The sequence below is a fragment of the Andrena cerasifolii genome, chromosome 8 (genome assembly GCF_050908995.1).
Source record: "Andrena cerasifolii isolate SP2316 chromosome 8, iyAndCera1_principal, whole genome shotgun sequence".
Lineage (NCBI taxonomy): Eukaryota > Metazoa > Arthropoda > Insecta > Hymenoptera > Andrenidae > Andrena > Andrena cerasifolii.
The window spans coordinates 1,363,652-1,386,223 of record NC_135125.1 but is presented as its reverse complement, the minus strand read 5'-3'; the positions used below and the strand labels follow the sequence as shown (position 1 = coordinate 1,386,223).

Genomic DNA, 22,572 nt, shown 5'->3' with positions numbered 1-22,572 from the left:
CCTTGCTCAGAACGTGGGATGAACGATATTCAGCTGTAAAAACAGAAAACAAACGTGCGGGATATCTTGTCTCCGGCGCCATGCGGACTATTAAGATTGGCGGTCGTACCGTCACCAAACAAAGATGGCTGAAGAGAGTAGGTCGGTTGTAATCTGCAATACGGCGTGAAGAAATTTTGATGTCACTGAAAGTAGATACTAAGTAAATTGATTATATTAGAAAAATTAATAAGCAACAATTTTACCACAAACAAGATAAAATGTATATTTTAAATTAATTATTTACAACACTTTCTATATGCAACCGCAGCCAGCGACCTACTCTTTCAGGTTCTGATTTTCGTCACCAGGTAGCGTATCGCAGTGTAGTGTTACGTATTTTAGCGGTAAATTTGGGATCAGAACGCGGGTTGGTGCCCGTGGAGCGCTGAACCGCTCTGCTCGTCGGAATGCGGGAGGTTTTTAAAATAAAGCAACGTACACAGAAGCTATTTTAAAAAGTAGTTCAAAGTATATTTTAAACTGCTCAGAAAGCTGGTTAGCGACAAAATGAATCAAGCGTCCAAGAAGCAGCATTGAGCTCGTCGACGAAGTCGACGATAAGATCCTCCTGGTCCTCCCGTAGATCCTTGTTGTCCAATCAGAACGATGACATCCCCCAAGCTTCGTCAGAGGGTTGTCCTCTAGCCACCTCTCCGTCCTGGGCCCTTCCTTCCTGCTTCCCTCCACTTTCGGCTGGTGGTCGAGGCACGCTTTCCGATTACATAGTTTACATAGACTGCGTACAGTACATACATATCTAACAAGTAGGTAAGCGCAACCCTCAGGGTCAAGAAGATGCCGCCCGGACAAAGTTTATGACTTTATGACTTTATGACTTTCGGTCTTTCCTGTCCGGAGTTTTTACCTTTACAGGACATAGGTAATTATTAAAAGCGAGACAGAATTTTAAGTGGGTTTATGAGACGAGCCGCTGCCCGCTCGACGACACTTGGCACGCAGATGTGCAAGGAAAAGTTAAGCTATTTACTATCCTCGCCTAACCTAACTGTAATTTAAAAGCTATTGAATACAATCCCAGGCTTTCGTACGCCTTCCGAGTTCAAGCATCAGCCGCTAGCAGTGTGAGGGCACGTTTAAAACTACTGAGGAAAAACCCTCGGGAAACACGACGCGCTCTACGTGTTTTATGGGTCCTGGTAATAAACTCTTCTTCGTCCTCCGTTTCAAATCTCGCTCCTACGTATGAGTACGTACTTTACATATCGATTACATACGATTTCCTAGCCACGTTCAAGCGGTAGCGTAATACCTTCCCCCTTATACAAAAGGTGTTTCCATGAAACAGCTTTTCGGTACATAATTACTTATGTTTATAACTACGCCTCCTCTTCCCGCGCCAGCCCCGCGGTAAACGAGCTACTCAGTCCATCCATTGTCCCGCAGGAAGCACGAGTTAAAAAATTGATAGTTATATCACAACATTTTACAGTAGTAAGATATTATTTTTCTATTACTAAGTAACATTAAATCGATTATAGTGTAACGCATGGCTAATATCTAGTAGTAATTGAACATCTATCTAAACTTGTGTAATAATTTCATCCAAAAACGCTATAATCCTTATTTGATATAAAATAATCGTAACTCGTAACATAATAACCACACTTATAAAATGAAAAATTTTAAATTACATACACATGAAAATAAACCAAACAGAATGAATACAATGTTATATAATAACTGCTTTCATTAACACTCCAAAACAAGAATATCTGGTCTTATACATGCTAATTTTAGTTTATTGGTATGGACTATTTTATATTTATTAATTCATAAAATTAATTCTACATTTAGATCATCGAACACTCGACTAATCTTATAGGGTCCTAACCAATTACAATCAAACTTGGAAGTTTTCGGTTCCTTTAGTAGATACACATCGTCATCTACCTTAAACCCACGAGGGTTACGAGTCCTATCGTAATATATTTTACTTTTCTCTTTAGCTTTATCGAGATTTTCTGCCGCTTTAGCCTGTGTGGTGGTAATCTTAGTAAATAACTCATCCAAATATTGCATAAAAGTTCGCGATACCTGTTCTTTAGCAAATTCAGAAGGTATTAAAGCCCTAACTCCAAAAACTAATTCATGTGGCGTAAAGCCCGTAGCCTCATGTACAGAGGTGTTATATGAGAACATGCCAAATCTAATCCAATCGTCCCAATCAGTCTTCGTGCAGTAGTGTTTTAAATAATCATCGAAAACGCGATGTGCCCTTTCCAGTGATCCCAAAGACTGTGGGTGAAAAGCGGCAGAGGTTATCCTCTGAATTCTAAAGATTCTACAACAATTTTTCATCACTTGACTGATGAAATTCCTTCCTGGGTCAGTATGAATTGTTCGTGGACAGCCGAATCTGCTAATAAATTGTTCTGCCAAAGCAAGAGCAACAGTTACCGAATCTATGGTGGGTATCGGAATTGCATCAGAATATTTCGTTAAATTATCCTGCAATGTCAACAAATACTTATTACCCTTCTTTGTTACAGACAAAGACCCAACAATGTCCATTTGGACTTTCTCAAACGCCTGTTTCGGGGTGTCAGTCATACGCATTGGCTGCCCGGTTCTTGTGGAATGAATTTTGTTTCTCTGGCAAATTGAACAAGATCGAACAAATTCGTTAATTTCTTTCCCCATCCCAGGCCAATAAAAATGTTACCGGATATGACTATAGAGTTTAGACACGCCCTATGACCTCCAGCAGCGGATTCATGGGATTCCTGGATAATTTGAAGGCGTCTTGATTTTGATGGAGTTGCAATTTCACCAGTACATACCGTAATTATATACTGCGAGTCACTGAAAATCTTTTTAATCGAATCTTCTACACGATTCCACTCAGGAATACTGAAACCGTCCAAATCCTTTGAAATGCTAAAAACCTTAAGACTTAAAGAATCGGTAAGGGCCTTTAAAGATTTTAGTGAGGATTGGAGTTGAACAAAATTCAGTCTTTCCTGCGAAGTATCCTTATAGAACAACAGAAAAATAGAATATTTATCGTTTGGGAATGCCATAGCGTCACCAACATTAACCTGATATTATTTTATTCGTTCTATAGAAAATTTGTTTCGGTTCAATAAATCCCTGCTGGTTTGAGAAATAATATCACCATTAAGTGGCATAAAATGAACAAGTTTATCCTTGCGCATAAAAAGGTGATCTTTTGAACTGAGGATGGTGGGGAGTGGAGAAGGGTAAGTTATCCTCCTGTCTGGATTTACATTGTTTACAAGGACTCTACTTTCATTAACTTTACAACCTGTTAAACTTAACTGATCTTTTACAGATTCTAACAAGGTCACTTTATTGAGGATCCCTTGTGCAGTCTTGGTTGCAAAGAAATCAGACTCAACAGCCTCCGCCACAATATCAGGCGCAACAACATCATGCTCGTCAGCCTCTGCCACGACATCAGTCGCAAACGAAACAGGCTCCCCACACCTCTGCCACGAACCAAGATTCTGCGAGCCTTGCGATGTTCTCTTAAAGGCCGAACAGAGCGCAGGCACCCTTGTCGAGCACAGACTACTTCTCACGGCCCCTGAAGCGGGTTTCCGGGGCTGAAAATTACCGTATGTCAACAGGCGACCGAGTCGACGCATCGTGCTCGACTGAGGCGATCCTCCAGAATTTCCATTTCCCACAGGCAAAGGTGATATTAATAAATCTGAACTTATTTTCAAACTATTTGTGACCTCATTGCACTTGGCTGCTGCTTTCCCGCGCGCTAGGAAAACAGATGCCACAATTCTCTCATTTTCAAGACATAAGACTTCGTCATCCATCCTGTCCACTTCGGAACCTACAATTGATGTCTCATCTGCGCAGATCAGCACCCTTTCCAGGTCCCCCGAATCAGAATTAGAATCCGTGTCTTGATATAGATGGTGACTGGGAATCAGGATTCAAATGTGAATCAATTTCGTGAAAGTGCATCACCATTAGCATTAATTTTACCAGGTTTGTACACTATATTGTAATCATATTCATTTAGTCTAATTCGCCATCTCATTATTTTGGATGTAGGATCCTTGGCATTATGTAACCATACTAATGGACGATGATCAGTGACGAGAGTGAACTGTTGTCCATATAAATAGGGCCGGAAATGCTCAACGGCAAATAAAACAACTAAAAGTTCCTTTTCTATAGTGGAATAGTTAATCTCGGCGTCATTCAAGGTCCTAGAAGCATACGCTATCGGTAGATCTTTCCCAATCGACCCTTGACTCAAGATAGCTCCCACAGCAAAATTCGAAGCGTCAGTGGTAACAAGAAATGGTTGTGAAAAAATTGGAAATTGTAATAAGGCTCTAAACAAATTATATCTCTTAAAGTTTCAAAAGCAACCTGAGTTCCCGAAGTGCAACAAAAAGAAATATCCTGCTTTAAAAGTCTCGTTAAAGGTTTTGCGATTTGTGCCATGTTTTGAATAAACCTCCTATAATAACCCACGAGTCCCAAAAATTGTTTTATGTGTTTTTTTGTTTTTGGTAGCGGAAATTGTTTGACGGCCCGAACCTTGTCAGAATCGGGTTTCACTCCTTCATTTGTAATGATGTGCCCCAAATATGATATTTCCCTTTGCAAGAAACGGCACTTCTCAGGTTGAAGAGTTAAACCAGAGTTTTGCAAACGCGCCAAAAGGGTCTTTAATTTACGGGCATGTTCCTCAAGTGAATCGGCATTAATGACAATGTCATCCATATAAATAAAAAGCTCCATTCCCTGCAATCCAGATAATACAAAACCCATTACCCTTTGAAAGGTTGCTGGCCCGTTTTTAAGGCCAAAGGGCATCCGATTAAACTCATAATGGCCATGGGGAGTAGAAAAAGCTGTTTTAGCCTTAGATGTAGGATCTACCGGAATCTGGTGAAATCCAGAAGCCAAATCCAAAGTACTAAAATACTTAGCTCCTCCTAATTGGTCTAATATCTCAGTTATATTAGGAAGGGGATAAGCGTCCCCTACAGTCTTCTCATTTAATTTTCGATAATCGATGACCATTCGCTATCGTGGCTCTCCAGAAGAATTCGATTTCTTTGGAACAATCCATACCGGAGAATTATATGGAGATGCAGATTGCTGAATTATACTGTTATTAAGTAAGGAGTTTACTTGAGTTTCTATCTCATTCTTGTGAATCTGAGGAAATCTATATTGTTTCGTGTTTATGGGTATTTCATCAGTAGTGACTATAGTATGTTGGGTTACGTTTGAGGAACCTAACCTATCTGTAGAAAGGTGAAATTGATATGAAAATTCATTAACAATTTCCAAAATACTGGTCCTCTCAGCTTCACTCAAATGATTTAAATTTAGCACCTTGATTAAGTGAGCAAGCCTTTGAGCACGATCCCTAGATGAATCTACTTCAGGATTTCCTGTCCGACATGACCGAGAAGCGAGAGGCCCAACATCAAATTCTTCCAACTCAATTGAAGGTATGGTGAGAACGACATGATCGGCAGTAGTATTTATGGGATGTAATTTTACCAAACCATTTTCTTGATTTACCAGAGCTTCACCCATAAAAATACCAGGACCCGCATCAATTCTTCTGACATAACCTGATGCATAAATACTATTACTTGGTACCGTAATCAAGACCTTAGTTCTAGGAGGTAAATCGTGAGATGATGATGCACAAGACAGGGTTTCTCCTTTCCCAAACTGTAAACTATTTGCTAAAGTATCTCTAAACTTTAAGGTTAATTCTTGCTTCTTTAGGAACGACAATCCTAAAATTCCTGTTTCTTTGATAGGGAAATTATTATCTACCACTTGGAAATGAATAGGAATGCCATGAATTAAAACCCTAACATCACCCTGGGTGCGAATTATTCCCGAGCCAATCCCGGTAAGGTCGTAAACTATATTGTTATTAATTGGAAGATCTGAAATTAACCCTTCTTGTTTCACTAAATTTAGCTGAGAACCAGTGTCTATAAGAAAACTAGCCGCTTCATGGCGAAAATTATCATGTTCCAGAGGAATAACCAGAGGCTGTACGGTATTAATTACTTTGAGGTTGTAGCAGACACGATGGATCCAGCGCGTGCAAGAAGGGGCTCGTTCTGCGTCGGACCCGACCGCGGAACCCCCTTGGAATTTAAATACTGCTGACGTCCAGAAGTTGCGGTAACCCGAGGTTGCGACTTCTTCCAGGTAGAACGAACGGTTTTTGTATAACATTGCGATTCTATATGACCTGTTTTCCTACAATAAGTACATCTAACACTATCACGACTCGGTCTGTTAAACTTATTATTTCGCGTGGGACAATCTATACGCAAATGCCCAAATCCATTACAGTTAAAGCACTTACGCTCATTTGCATTAACAGTGAACACTTCTGATTTGTTTGCGGAAATTTTCGAAACCATAGGCTCATTTTTATATTGTTATTGATGCTCCATTTTAGAGGCCAGCTTAATAACAGTTGTTAAACTACCTATATTATCTTTGGCAGTCAATAGCATAATTGTATCGTTGCGTAGGCCCCTTAAATACCCAGCTATAGCTTCTTCTGTGAGTAAAACTTTAATTCTATTCCCTGATCTAAAATGTCATGTACCCTAGTTCCGAACTCCTCAATGGTTTCATGCTCTTTCCGCCGTATAATTTTTAACTCGTCTTGTGCATTTTTTATGTCAAAGCTTTGCTCATACGCGGCTTTTATTAGATTAATCAATTCTTCAACGGTCTTGGGTTCATTCCCATCCATTATCCTGCTACAATCGCGTTTCTGTATCTTATTGCGTATCAAGGCCAACAAATAAAATTTATCTTCATTTCAAACCAAAGAATCAGCGAGCCTACATTGACAAATGAAATTAGTTATCGAGCTTGGTTTCCCATCAAAATGTCGAATAAATTTTGCAATCAAATCAAAAGACATGCGTAATGCGGCTCTAGAAGCCTCAGAAGACGACCCCGACGCACCTGTCACCATCGTGCTACTGGATGGAATGGATCCATTATCCGGAAGGGAGAGGTTAAATTTTGGAAGAGGGGTAGACTGTGCCGGTACCAAACAACCTAACTCGTCAGATTGAAATTCGGAAGTGGATGCTGCCACACCAGTTGTTTCTACTATTAACTCGTCTATCTCAAACACATTATCACCACTCAGACCAGAACTACGCCTTTTATTAAATCACCGGTATCTCTTTGCAAACGGCGGCATTTTTTACGGATAATAGGTGAGTACTCCTAATAAATAATACGCCCCTTTATACTGAACTAGATGCTTATGAACGAGACTTACAATTAATTGCGGTGAATAACGAACACTTCAGAAATAAAGTTACTTATGTTGTAATGAGGATTGCCACTCCGTCTAGTGCTCCAGCCCTTATACGGATGTCCTGGCTCCGTCCAACGCTGACTTCGTTGATCCGGTGTACCTCGATGATGCAGTTGACTTCAACTCCGTGAAGAAATCCTCCAAATGTCCAAGTTCCTGGAGTCCTTTTCTCATCCGTGCAGGAAGTGAGGAAATATTTCAGCAATTGTTGCGAGACATGACCGAATGCATGTGATTTCAAGCGATTATTCGCACGGCCACTGAGATCACCCGTCTCTGGTATTCACCCTTGCTTTTGGGAAAACCGCGCAAAACCCAAGAGAGAGAGAGAGACTGCACTTAATAACTTATGATATTTGTGTCCATTTGCACGATCAAAAGAAATTATTTCAATAAAAGTTTATAACGGTTCCCGTTGAATTAATACAATACGCACTCACGAGCCGGCAAAGTCATTCACGGAAGTGTTCAAAAGTTTATAAAGGTCAAGCCTTGGCACTGAGATGACTCTTAAATTTCCCACAAAATATTTTAAAAATCCCACCGCTGTCACCAAAATTTGTTACGTATTTTAGCGGTAAATTTGGGATCAGAACGCAGGTTGGTGCCCGTGGAGCGCTGAACCGCACTGCTCGTCGGAGTGCGTGAGGTTTTTAAAATAAAACAACTTACACAGAAGCTATTTTAAAAAGTAGTTCAAAGTATATTTTAAACTGCTCAGAAAGCTGGTTAGCGACAGAATGAATCAAGCGTCCAAGAAGCAGCACCGAGCTCGTCGACGAAGTCGACGATAAGATCCTCCTGGTCCTCCCGTAGATCCTTGTTGTGCAATCAGATGACATCCCCTAAGCTTTGTCAGAGGGTTGTCCTCCAGCCACCTCTCCATCCTTGGCCCTTTCTTCGTGCTTCCCTCCATTCTCGGCTGGTGGTCGAGGCACGCTTTCCGATTACATAGTTTACATAGACTGCGTACAGTACATACATATCTGACAAGTAGGTAAGCGCAACCCTCAGGGTCAAGAAGATGCCGCCCGGGCAAAGTTTATGACTTTATGACTTTATGACTTTCGGTCTTTCCTGTCCGGAGTTTTTACCTTTACAGGACATAGGTAATTATTAAAAGCGAGACAGAATTTTAAGTGGGTTTATGAGACGAGCCGCTGCCCGCTCGACGACACTTGGCACGCAGATGTGCAAGGAAAAGTTAAGCTATTTACTATCCTCGCCTAACCTAACTGTAATTTAAAAGCTATTGAATACAATCCCAGGCTTTTGTACGCCTTCCGAGTTCAAGCATCAGCTGCTAGCATTGTGAGGGCACGTTTAAAACTACCGAGGAAGAACCCTCGGGAAACACGACGTGCTCTACGTGTTTTATGGCTCCTGGTAATAAACTCTTCTTCGTCCTCCGTTTCAAATCTCGCTCCTACGTACTCATACGTACTTTACATATCGATTACATACGATTTCCTAGCCACGTTCAAGCGGTAGCGTAACAGTAGCGAATCCCAAAATTACGTCGCGGGATAACTCGTCCGTGGCACCGTACGAACGACATAATGTCACGGGATAACTCGTCCGTGGCGCCGTACGAACGACATAATGTCACGGGAAAATTCGTCCGTGGCAACGTACGAACGATATAATGTTGCGGGAAAACTCGTCCGTGGCATCGTACGACAGATACCGTGTCGCGGGATATCTCGTCCGTGGCAACGTACGAATGACATAATATTGCGGGATAACTCGTACGCGGCATCGTACAACACATACCGTGTCGCGGTATATCTCGTCCACGGTCGCGAAGGGGTTGCGAGCCCACTCACCGCGCCGAGCGAAAGACTGGATAGTACCCGGGTACGACCGTTGTGGGCGCCACGCCGCATGTCTCCTTAGTATCCTGTACTGAGTTTAAAGTGTAGAGACTGGATAGTGCTCGGACCCCTTGAAACGTTCCGTCTTTTTTGTGCTACCGTAGAGGGGCCTGGGCATTGCCCGGGCCTCGACCGATAGCAACTTCCGCACCAGTTTCATTGGAGGGACTGGACAGTGCCCGGACTCCACGGCGCTCTCACTCAACACCGAGTCATCCTCCTGTACATAGACGTAGTCTTAGGATAAGGACTATAAATAGTAACCATAAGCTCTGCACATAAATCCAAATAATGTCTCCTTTTGGATTCCAGGTTGCCGTTGTATAATTATTGGGCGGTAGACCCACTGAATAGAGCTATGTTGAGTGCGAACGATTTCCTAGAAAACTGTGACCTATTTGCATGTTCATTAAACGCAATGCGCGCACGCTTATGGAACTGTCTTCCGTAGCTTTACTGTAAGAACTGTCGGATTTAAGTCATTATCTCTATTTTGTATTTCTATGGGGTTTTTTCCGTTCATAAATAATAATAATAATAATAATAATAATAATAATAATAATAATAATAATAATAATAAAATATAGATATAATCAAACCAAGGGGACTCGTTTATTCGAACCCTGTAGCTCGACTGAGTTTACTGGCCGAGTCTCCCCGATCCTGAGTGACGTCCACGGCGTGGCCGTCACAATAGTATTACCCTTACAGTCGTTATGTTATTCGAACGAAAACGCGAATTTAAAGAAAATAGCGTTGCGTGTCATTGAAAAGAACGCGAATGCTTCTCTTGTGGACATAACAAGCGAACTCGAAGCACAAATGAATGTGTGCACGAGTCTCAAAACGCTCGAAAACCCGACAAATAAATTCGAAACTGTGAACCTAATTCATACTAAACCGCGGCATGGATTTCCGAAGCCCACAAAATCGTGGAAAGCCGCGACGCAGAACGCGAAATTCGACACCACAAAGGAAGAGAGATCGCGATCTTTCCAGAATAAAACATTAAAATGTTACGGCTGCGGTGGCGAACACAAGTATGAAGATTGCCCTTTTACTGACGCATTTTATGCAAAATGCAAGAAGAAGGGACATATTGCAAGACCTTGCCGTTCCATGTATAGAGAGAACAGTTATTCGCAGAATAAACACTTTTCCGTACAATCTGTTGCTGGTATACGTCATAACCGTCGAATATATCTCGAGGTTATTATTGGTAAGAAAAACATTTGCCTGCAACACAACTCAGGAGCGGACATTACTGTAATCGGAAGCGATGAGTGGCACCGTATTGGGCGTCCGAAACTCGCACCATGCGAGACGATCCTACACGCGGACGGGTATAACTTTCTAACCTTAGGATGTTTTCGAAAAACATCCTAAATGTTAGGATGTGGCGATACAAGGTAACAAAGCGGATATTGACATCCATGTCGCCGAGTGGGAAAGCGTTAATCTGCTAGGTTTGGAGGGTATAGAGACACTGAATCAGTGGGGAAAACCACAAACGAATTGTCAAACATCGACTTCTGTGGCCATATCAATCCGGATTCGCGAAGGACACCCCGCGAACGGACCCCCGTATACCGAACGAACACAGTCGGAAATTCTACTTTGCACCCGACGCGAGGAATGTACAGCGGCCTCATCGACCGATTCCTTACACGATGGAGCTAACCAGGCAAGGAGGAGATTAAGCGTCTTGTAGCGGTAGATGTTCTTGAAATTGTCATAACATGGGAGTGGACCACTCCGATCGTACCAGTACGAAAGCCGAACGGTAAAATTAGAGTATGCGCTGATTTTTCGACCGGTGTAAATGACGCTTTAGTAGACGATAAGTATTCGTCACCTAATGTAGCAAATGTATTTTCAAAATTACACGGCAATAGGATTTTCAGCCAACTAGATTTCAGCGACGCGTACCTAAAAATAAGAATAGCGGAAGAGTGTCGCAAGCTCACAACAATAACCACACCGAAAGCTCTATTCCGATATAAACTCTTGCCATTCGAAATTAAAACGGCACCGGCAATCTTTCAACGAGCAATGGACCAAACCCTGGCGTGCATCGGCGCACAGTGGTCTAATTCGCCAAAAAGCTGGCCAAAATGCAATTTTCAAAGTATAAAACAGCGTTTTGCTACTATGGCACATTTGTTATATACACTGCAATGTGACAAATACTGTTTGAAAAATTAAAATACAGTAATCAGTTATTATTATATAAACCTTCAAAGTTGGGTTAATTTCTTGGTCCTTAATGTCTTGATATTTCTATCATTTTTAATGTATCACAAACAGTTTCATTTAAGGAATTCATTTGTGAAATGTTTTACCATTAAAATATGTGTTATAAACATTAAATTTGCATAGCAGCAGTCCAAAATATTTGTACATTTACCCGTGTATTTCCCTTCCCAATATATCGTACATCTTAGTCCTCCCTGAATAAAGAACGAGGAAAAAAGTAATGTTATACGCTTTTATACGCGAAGAGAAGAAATTCTTCATTTCAAGTACACTGCCTAGAAGGATATGCAACTGAAAAATTTTGCTATAATTTGCTACCCTATAAGATATTTACATTTAAAGTGCTTAAGAGGGTCTTCTACAGTTATAGACAATTTTTTGCATTTTCCGGAATTTTTTTATAACGAAACTATGAAACTTCTTCCATTGACGTTTTTTACATGTATTTGTTCATTTTTCAACAATACTTACAAATTTTTACATTGAGAAATAATCAAAATTGGTGGCAGTACAGAGCCTCGTACACAATAGGGTGTACCGAAAGGATATTCTCATTGCTCTCATAAAATCTCAAGATCTACTTAACCGATTTCATTCAAATTTGGTATCTTCAATACACATGTTGCTATAGCCCGTACTAGAATGAAGTCAAGATTATTATTTTTTTTCTACTTTTCTTTACTCTGTAAATGTTAACAAAAATTTCGAAAATTGGTATTTCAACTTCAAAATACCACATTTTCTAATTGCCAATGTTTAATGAAAACAATTTTTCTAAGCTAAAAATATGCCATTTATCGCCTATTGAACGAATAAATAATTAAACGGTCCATTGATTTTTGCAACATTAACACCACTAATCAAATAATACAACTACCAGTCATTATTATATTTCGTATTTTATATATTAATCCTTATTTCGCAAACATCTTTTGTTTCGTGATCATTTTTCGAAAACTAAACGAAGAAAATGTTTGTTTACGTTCTTGCAGTGCATAGAAACGAAAAACAATAGCATATCGGCTAGATGGGATAAACGCTAAATACACACGATTCAGAAAGCGTTAAGTAGGCTAATAGAGAGTATCGAGAGAGTGATTATCGAAAGCGAAGTTCCTATTACATTAAATATTCTGTTAAGTGTATTTGTTCATTATTTTGCATTAAGCGTTTGTGTTCATTATTTTGCTAATTGTTTCTGTTAATTGTTTTGTAAATTACATTCTTGATTTTGTTAATTCTTTCTTAATTTTTACATGCTGTAACGCATTATCCTCACACACGTAAGTACTTTTCTTTTGTTTGACGTGATATATGAAATTATTATAATAATACTCAGAATACAAAATAATATTGTTATAAGCAGATACATTATGCATCGAATAACGAAGTTAGAGTTGCATAACATTCTCTATAATAGTACAGAACGACAAAAGCTGCAAGACAATTTGAAGTTATTAATTTTTTTATACAAAAAATCAGTTGTTCAAACAATGCGTTGCAAATTAAATTCATAAAATCGACACTAAACTCGAAATTTTTCGACCGGTACATAAAAAAATGGAATGAGTGTAGTTGAAGGAATGATTATTTTATTGAGGCCAATTCAACATGGCTGAATGAAGAAATAATTTTTGATTTTGAAAATATTTCAAATAGTTCAAGTAAGTGTTTTACAATATTATGTTTAAATTCCAATAAAAGAATTTAAAAATATGATTATTAAACTTCATATAAACATTGAATATTAAAACAACATACCGTTCTTATGTAGACATGGTTTTTCATGACTTGTTAAGTAATAGCTAATACTATATTAGGGACTCCGAGGAGGAAATCTGTACCGTTTGCCGAAAGTAGTGAGCGTAGTAAACGACGAAAGACGGAAAGTATAAGAAGTTTATATAGTGCTGATACACTTTCCGTAGCTGCTTCTATGGCTTTACGTTCGGAAGGAAACGAATCAGGAGCAAAACTAGTAAAGGAAGTATATAGCAACTTGCCACAACATGCAAGTGCAATTTACAATAGTTGGAAATCTTGTAAGAATAACGTTGAAATGCCATTCACTACCCAAGAAGCATTAAACTTTTTAATTAGCGATAATATGCCCAAGGAACAGTATCTTAGGATGTACCGCAGATCGAAATTACGTAATTCCAAATTATACCCAAGTTACAATAAGGTTTTAAAAGCAAAAAAGAAGCGTATCCGTCAGGTATAATGGTTAGTGAAAAGAAGTGCGAAATTTTATTGCAGTCACTATTAAATCATACGTGCCAGAGACTTTTGCAAGCTTTACAGCTACCTAATGAAACCGTACAAGAAGAAAATTATGTATTAATCTGTAAATACGGTTTCGATGATAGCAGCGGTCATTCTAATTACAAACAATCATGGACCGAAGAAAACATAGATGACCATAGCCTTTTCTTAACAAGCATTGTTCCATTACAATTGAAGAATTGTGAGACAGACGAAATTGTATGGAGAAATTCGAAACCAGGTTCAACCCGTTTCTGTAGACCTATACGGTTACAATGGATTCGTGAATCTGAGGAGTTATAAACTTAGAAAAAAAATCATGGACAAGCAAATCTCGGAATTGAAACCGTACACGGAATTTAATCGCAAAATTTTATTTCTAATTTATCTAACCATGATTGACAGTAAAGTAAGAAAAATAAATATTCAATCATTTTTATCTCATTAGAATTTTTATACCTTGATCTGTCTCTAATAAATGAAAATGCAATATATAGAAATGATAAGATTCATTTTAAACTTGTACGTGAAAATAGTACACTTTCGAAAATCAAGAATTTTTGGAATATTATAAATGTCAAATGTTATTATACAATTGTCTTTGTAGATTGTTAATGTGCTAACAAAGACTTCCAGCATGTGCTGTAGTATTTGTGAAGCCAGGATATCAGAAATGAACAATTTAGAACGCATTCTAAACAAGGAAGAACGACAATCTTCTCTGCAATTTAGCCTTCCGATTTTACATTCTTATATACACTTTTTTGATTGTCTGTTACATATTTCCTATAGATTAGAATTTAAAAAGTGGCGGGTTAGTGATCTGAAATTATAATTTTAAACAAAATAACTTTCTAGACTGTGTCGCTATTCAGTGCATATTTGTCTTACTAACAATTTTTACATTAGGCAACTAAAACGAATGGGAAACTAACAATAACGCATGCAAGAAAAACAATGATACAAGACAAATTTTTAGCTGAAATGTCGTTAAGGGTCGATTTTTCGAAACCCGGCTATGGTTCGTCAAATGACGGTAATACTGCTCGCAAATTTTTCAAAGAAAGGTCTAAGTCGGCCGAAATTACAGGTATAAATTATTTGTTTATTTTACTTGCTGTATATATATCTTTCGATTTTATTTTTTATTGCTCCTTTGAAATCTAAACTATAGGAATCGATGAAAGACTTATACATAGATTTCACACTATTTTAATTACGATATCCTGTGGCTATGCTATTGACTATTCCGCATTTGAGAAATATTGTATGGATACGGCCAAACTGTATATTTCATTGTACCCATGGTACTATATGCCGCCGACTGTTCACAAAGTCTTAATCCACAGGTGATCTGTTATAAAAAATTGTATTTTACCCATTGGATGTTATACGGAAGAAATTCTCGAAACGTCCCACAAACTGTGTAAACTCTATAGGAGAAGTTTTAGTCAAAAGACATCCAGAAAGAAGACAAATCAGGATATCTTTCACCGATTGCTACTCCACTCTGATGAAAACTTCCTTTCGATGTTTTGACATTACTGTCTCATGATAATTTAAGTGTAACCTCAAACAGTTCACTTTTTTCCTCTGAATTGTCGGATTTGGAACCAAAATAAAAATATACGTGGTGAAATTGTTATCTAAACATCGTTTTTCATTTTGATTTTTTGATAATAACTTTAAGTTCATTCCTTAAAACCACGTGACCTATTTTAACACATTACTGACCGGCAATTTCACATTAGGGCATGAAAACACAAGTTAACTCGTGACCGGTCAACAGTGAGTTAATAGTAAAAAAGCTTATTTTCCAAAACAAGGTGAAGGAAATCAAATTTGCATGCAAACTATTTTCAAAAATCTTCTAAAATGAAATTATACTTAATTCATTATTTTGAATGCTTCTTTTTTTAGCGAAAACAGAGAAATCATCACGTTTTACGAAAAAAATATGTAAAAGACAATATTTATGCAAGCGGTATTACATCCTCCGTTATGAATTTTATATTTTCGATGACACATTTGATATCAGCGACCACGAAAACTCTAAAGTACTAGGTGTCTGTTAAATTTGATATTTTTTCAGGTATTCGACCACTATTTCTCTTCTTTTTGCAATGTTGACTTCAGATTCTGAATTAGCGACCTCGAAAACCCTTGTATACCATTTTTTGTACAAATCGGAAGATGCCTTCATATTTTGGCCAGCTTTTTGGCGAATTAGAACACTGTGCGGCGGCGCCCTGGTATATCTGGATGAAGTGGTGGGAGCTTCGCGCGAAAATCGCGACCAACGGATTGAGGAGACGCTAAGATGACTAAGACACAAAGGATTCCGATTAAATTTCGATAAATGCAAATTCACTATGTCTGAAGTAAAATTCCTGGGTCTAATTGTAGATGCTGACGGAATCAGAGACGATACCGAGCGCAGTAGGGCTATTGCAAAAATGCCGGACCCAACAAACGAAGGCGAGTTAAGAAGTTTATTGAGGATGGTAAACCATTACGGGAAATTCGTCCCCTTACACGACATAAAAACCCCACTGGAAATGCTCACTAGGAACGGTATGGGTATGGGGCCCTAGACAGAAACACGCGGTAGCGGAAATTAAACGAATTATGCTGAGTCCAATGTTACTAGAACAGTATGATCCAGGAAAAATGCTCATCGTAACAGCGGATGCTAGTTCTACAGGCATCGGAGTGTTGCTACAGCGTGACGGCAATGGGGGCGAGCACGCTATATACCACATTGCGCAGAGTCTGACAAACTCTCCGAGCATCTAGAAAAAGAGGTCCTGGCTCTGGTGACGGCCGTTGAGAGGTTCCATAAGTTCGTGTAAGACAGGCATGGGATTTAAGTGAACGCAGCGGCCGATTTTCGAAGGCAACGCTTCCTTTCTCCCGCCGCGCGTCTTGGCCGCCACGACGGCCTAGGTTCGTGAAGCGCCTCAGGCCCGTACTATATGAACCGCGCGTGGTGCATTGGGGCGACACCGTATCAATAGGTTTCCACATCACCCATTTGGGTGCTATCATCGTTGCGTTTTTTTTTTGTCAATGGTATCACCTGTAGGCCTATTCCACTGTGTCGCGCGATAAAAAATGGATTGGAAAAACGCGTTTTACTATCAAAATTTCAAATATGTTTGGGAAAACTAGATTTTCCCGCACGTTTACACGTGCTGGGCAAATCTAAAATATTAACGGGGAGGCTGGAACTCTTTTTGCAAAATTAATTTTTCCAAAAATGCGTTGCAATGCCGGCACTTTTCGGTCATATCTCTGACATCGTGAGCTGTTACTAAATCGAGGTTATTTGTCTGAAGTAAAGACTGTCGTTGCCGATCCTTTGATTTTCTCATACTTTCAGTAGATGTTGTCGAGGGTCTCTGTTCTTCTTGCAGTTGTCAATTTCCCATAGTCTAATTATTTGCTATAACAATTAATAAGTCTCAAGGACAGAGTTTTGATCACGTTGGAATATGCGTGAACAGACCTTTATTCAGCCATGGACAGTTATATGTTGTATTCTCAAGATGCCGCTCAAAAAATGGTATAAAAATTCAAACCTCGAAAGTTATTGAAAATATTGTGTGGAAAGAAGTATTGTAAATAAATATGTTCTGAATTTAAGACAGCTTATATTTTCTGTCTATATAAATCAAACTAATCTCGGCAACTAAATAGCAAACGAAAACACCTGCTGAATGAAACAATGAATTTTGCAAAAAAGGGAACCAGTAACGAAGGGGGCGAACGAAACGGGCCCCCGGCAGTTTGGGCGCCGAAGGCGCCAAGGGGCGTAACCCCCCTAGTATAATATAATGTAAAAAGTGGATAACAAAAGAATAAAACTGACGTGTCGTCTATAACGTTGTACATGCAACATGCTGGTTCGCCTCGCTCGTCGCGATGCCCGCATACCCGCCGCGATCTCCGTTTCAGCAACCGGCAACCGTGGCAACACATCACTCTTCGCACTCTCTCTCCACCTCGCACTCTCACGTACAACTGATCGCCTCGTTTCGGCGGCGTAAATACACGCGATAAGCACTCTCAAGCACCACATTCGGCCATTCTGACAAAGGACATCTGCCCTCAGATGTCGGCGTCGTCTTCGGATGATAATTCTTCCAGAATATGACCCAAGGGCTTCACATAGTCTGCGGCGGTGGAAGTCTCGAATGGTCCTTCATGTTCTCGTATCTTCTCTACTATGTACCGATTGTTCCGCAACACGTTCTTTACTCCATACGGACCCAAAAACTTGAACATAAATATCGAACCAGGCGTAGACTGAGTGCGTTTTATGGCAACAAAGTCCCCGACACTGTATCGTTCTGCTTCGACGCGGTGCTTGATGAAATATTTCCGGGTTTCCTCCTGCAATTTAGAGATTTCCACCCTGGCACGTTTTCGGATGTCCTCTCGATTCTCACGAAATATGTTGACTCACTGATCTTCAATTATTTTCTTTGCCGAAGGATCCTCCTTCATCTTCATATGAACGTCACACAATGGGTGGAATGGTGTGGTACCAATGCTCCGATTCGGCGTGGCGTTCAAATATTTTTGAGCCAGATTCAAATACCTGTACCATTCCTCTGGACACGTGCTGCCATTTTTTTAGCAGGGGAATGAGTGTTCTATTGACACGTTCGATCTGTTCGTTCGCTCTAGGTACTCCTGTCGTTGTCGTTACATGTTGTATACCTTCGTCTTTGCAGTATTCTGCAAGAGCATTTGAGGTAAATGCGGTCTCTCGGTCCGAAATAATACGTCTCGGATTGCCGAAGATTACCGCCTGCTTCTTGAGGTGAGTCAACACTCTTTCAGTGTCTGTGGACCTAGTTGCATATAACCATGTGAATTTTGTGAATGAATCGATCACCGCGAAAATATGCCGGTAATTTTTCTTGGTGCTGGGTATAGGGCCCAAATGGTGGGTATGATAGGTATCCATTGGCAGTTCCCCCTTTTCAATCGGAAGCAAAAACCTTTCCTGCTTCCCTTGCTTACGCTGAGCTAGTATGCGGTTGATACAATTACGGATAACCGTCTCAACTTTTGCCCTCATTCCTTCGAACCAATAGTCCCTCTTCACCAGGTGTTCAGTTTTAAGTACGGTAAAGTGTGCTTATCGAATTATCTGGACTTGTAACGCTTTCGGAACCACTACAAGTAGTGGTAGTTCTCTTTGACCCTTTCTACAATCGCCAACACCGTCAGCATGACCGCGGGTAACGGGTTTCTACTTAATGCATCAACGTGAAGCATGCTTCTACCCGGCCGAGTAGTGTACGAAAATTCCTCAAGAAGGAGCTGCCATCTGGCGACGCGCACGCACAGGTCCTTTTTATTAATAATTGTCATCGCCTTACAATCTGTTATAATTTTAAAGGGGATACCGAGTAAATACACCCCAAACTTGCGCAGCGCTCTTATAATCGCTAGTACTTCAATTCGTAGATACAATATTTTTGTTCGGCAAACGATGTCATGCCACTCGTGTAGTATATTGGATAAACGCACTGTTGCGCTGCATCAATATCGCACCATACTCCACAAAAGACGCGTCCGCGTGGAGCTCTGTTTCAGCATTCTTCCTATACAGTCGCAAAACAGGCTTATCGCTTAAAGTAAACTTCAACCGTTCAAAGGCGCTCTGCTCTTCGTGATCAAATTTAAAAGCGGCATCTTTATTTAATAAATTAAACAACGGGCGCGCAATGATAGAATAAAATGGAATAAATTTCTTGAAGTAGCTGGTGAGGCCAAGGAAACTTTGCACGGCCTTAGCAATTATAGGCTTCGGAAATTTCGTTACGACAATGGTCTTTCTATCCGATGGTTGAACTTTCCCATCTTCGATAATATAACCGAGATATTCTATCCTGGTTTCTAAAAATCTACATTTCTTCCAATTGAATTGTAAATAAGACTTGCTGTATTCAAAATCGCGCGGATATTTTATATGGTTTCTTTTACATTGTCCGCCGGAACAATCAGATCATCCATGTAAACAAGAATGGTTTTAGAAGCTATTAATTCTCTAAATATTGCATTAATATATTTCTGGAAAACTGAGGGCGAGTTGCATAAACCAGAAAGCATCTTGCGAAATTCGTAGTGAGCGTTCGGAACCGCGAATGCTGTAAACATTCTGCTTGCTGCATTAACGTTAACCTGGAAAAATCAGTTTCTCAGATCCAACGTGTAGTAGGCAACCGGCATTTAGGCAACAGCCTATGGTGTGCAATGAGGCCCATAGGTGGCGTCCATTTATGAGGAGTTCGGAAGACAGGTACCGTGGAGAGTCGGCGTAGCCGTGGTGGCAAACGCGACTATCAGCACGCGGACGGCTCGGGTTCGATTCCCGGCGCTATGGCTCTCTTTTTCCGACTCCTACAGTTTCAGAAGAGGGATCCTGACCCCTTAGGCGTGCCTCTCGGATTATGGCCGAGGGCGGCGCATATGTCAGGTATGGCCGAACTGTAGTAGGCAACCGGCATTTAGGCAACGGCCTATGGTGTGCGATGAGGTCCATAGGTGGCGTCCATTTATGAGGAGTTCGGAAAACAGGGACCGTGGAGAGTCGGCGTAGCCGTGGTGGCAACGCGACTGATCAGCACGCGGACAGTTCGGGTTCGAATCCCGGCGCCGTGGCTCTCTTTTTCCGACTCGTACAAACGTACTAAAGATTTTCGAACCTTGCAGTGCGTCGACCTGATCCTCTATCAGAGGTAATGGGTAGCGTTCTTATAAAATCTTCTTATTCAGTAATCTGAAGTCTATGCACAACCTTTTACGTTTTTTTCCCTTTCACAATACTATGGGACTAGTGTGGTCAGAATCCAATGGTTGAATGATACCTTCGTAGAGTCATTCTTTAATCTGCTCGTGCACAAATGCCTTATCGCCTGGCGACAGTCGCCTTGGTCTCTGATATACCAGTTGTTCATCGGGTAAGATTAAATTCATCTGTATGCCTACGTCGCACGTTTTGTGGGGTTCATAGCTTTCTATTGCGTCTTTAATTAATTGCCGACATTCCGGATCCCCAATAGGGGATCTCCTGAACGACATCTATTTTGAATATCCCGGGAAAATTAGGATCTATTTCTTCCTGTTTCTCAGGTTTTGAAATCGAGATATTCCTGTCTTTAACATGTAATTCTACACCGTTCAAGAAATCAGTTCCGATTAGAAGGCTGTGTCTCACGAGCGTATCTGATACTACATGAAGCGTAATAGGGTACGTGAACCCATCCACGGTAATAATCGGTTGAAATTCACCCAAAGTACAATTTTGCTCTGAACCAACGCCATTAAAACATACAGCCTTACCTAACTTAGGCGCGTCAATCCTGATGTACTGGTCCGTACGAATCAGGTTTAAATCACTACCCGTATTAATCAAAGCAACAATCTGACTGTCCATTGTCTGTACTTCCTTGTAAGACTTTTTCTTAGCGGCCTCCGTGATGTTGCAGACTTCTTTCGTTGTGTTCTTCGCCATGCCCTTCGCCGAACAATTTCTCGCAATGTGTCCGAACTCGTTGATGATTGTAGTATGATACGTCTGGGATCCGCAGTTCTCCGACTGCGTGCCGGCTGCTTCTTCTTGTGGACATGATCCTACGGCGTCGCTTTTTCCTGCATTTTGGCCTTCATACTATGATACATATATGTGTGTAGGGGGTGACACAGGCGCGGGCACGCACGCAGCAAGCGGGCACGCAGGAGCAACGCGTAGCACAGTAACCATAATATATGTATCATGTTATAATAAATAATTATAGTTGAAGTATACGAAGTGCTATCCAGCTTCGGTCTCGTCATTGTCCAAACACATTACATACTTTCGTATTGTATAAACTTCTGCTTCAATTGCTGAATTGTTGTGGCGCCGTACAGAATAGCCTTATTTATCGATTTATCATCTATTCCCTCGATGATAAACTTTATGATCTATCTTTTCGCGATACGCACCGCGACACACACCGCGATACCGACCGCGACACTCGCCGCGATACCGACCACGATACACGCCGCGATACAAACTTTTTTAAACCCTTCTTTCTGCTATCATTATAACTTTGAACAAAATTATTATTATTGCATACAATAATTTAAACATTTTTCAAATCTCAATTAACCCTCCGTATCCTGTGTCTGAGGTAATTTTAACCCACCGCTTGAGATCGCTAAGGCACACGGTGACGGAGCTGTGTATGTAAGTCGCGGCCAAGCGATCATTTAGCTGCCGGGGATGTCATAAAAGCATAAACTGGGCCTTTCCAGAGACCGTGTTGGGGTAACAATGGGAACCTCGAGACAATACCATATTTTCCTTGGAGACAATTAATGAATATTAACAAATTATACATAGAAATATATGTATATTCACGTATGGATCTAATATTGGGCCAACTTTATAAGTATCCGAATACTTTTGTGGCCCACTGTATATGTATATATCACATATATGTTATTAGATATCTTCAAATGCAAATACTCAAATTTACGTATGCGAATTTGTTAAAATTAACTTTCTGAATATAATATAAAATTCTGTACGTTTTCGTTTGGTCTTGTATATCTATCGCGAGTATGCTTGTAGTTGTAACAGGCATACGGCCTTTGCAGTCATAGAGTACCCCACCACGAGACATTATACCGAGGAGTGGGGGTGAGCATACCACGGTCGAGCTCGAGAGCTCACCGACTGCCCTAGGGCAGACTTAGTGTGCACCCCTGGTCTAAGGTCTAGGTTAAGTCGAC

General features: G+C 40.4%; 1 protein-coding gene and 1 long non-coding RNA gene across 14 annotated transcripts in view; one reads left to right on the top strand and one right to left on the bottom strand.

The window, feature by feature from the left end:
- The window catches only part of LOC143372209 (uncharacterized), a 568,382-nt gene that overhangs the window by 20,864 nt on the left and 524,946 nt on the right, over positions 1-22,572 (bottom strand). The gene's annotated exons all lie outside the window — the stretch shown is intronic.
- Positions 1,262-6,860, top strand: LOC143372122 (uncharacterized). Of its 8 annotated transcripts, XR_013086224.1 has the most exons (8): positions 1,262-1,494; positions 1,858-1,931; positions 2,010-2,470; positions 2,553-2,967; positions 3,043-3,263; positions 3,356-5,516; positions 5,593-5,932; positions 6,004-6,860. It is a non-coding gene; the product is annotated as an uncharacterized LOC143372122 (long non-coding RNA). The 8 variants fall into 8 exon arrangements; XR_013086221.1 differs by lacking the exon at positions 1,262-1,494 and having other exon boundaries at positions 1,725-1,931; XR_013086220.1 differs by lacking the exon at positions 1,262-1,494 and having other exon boundaries at positions 1,725-2,120; positions 2,287-2,470.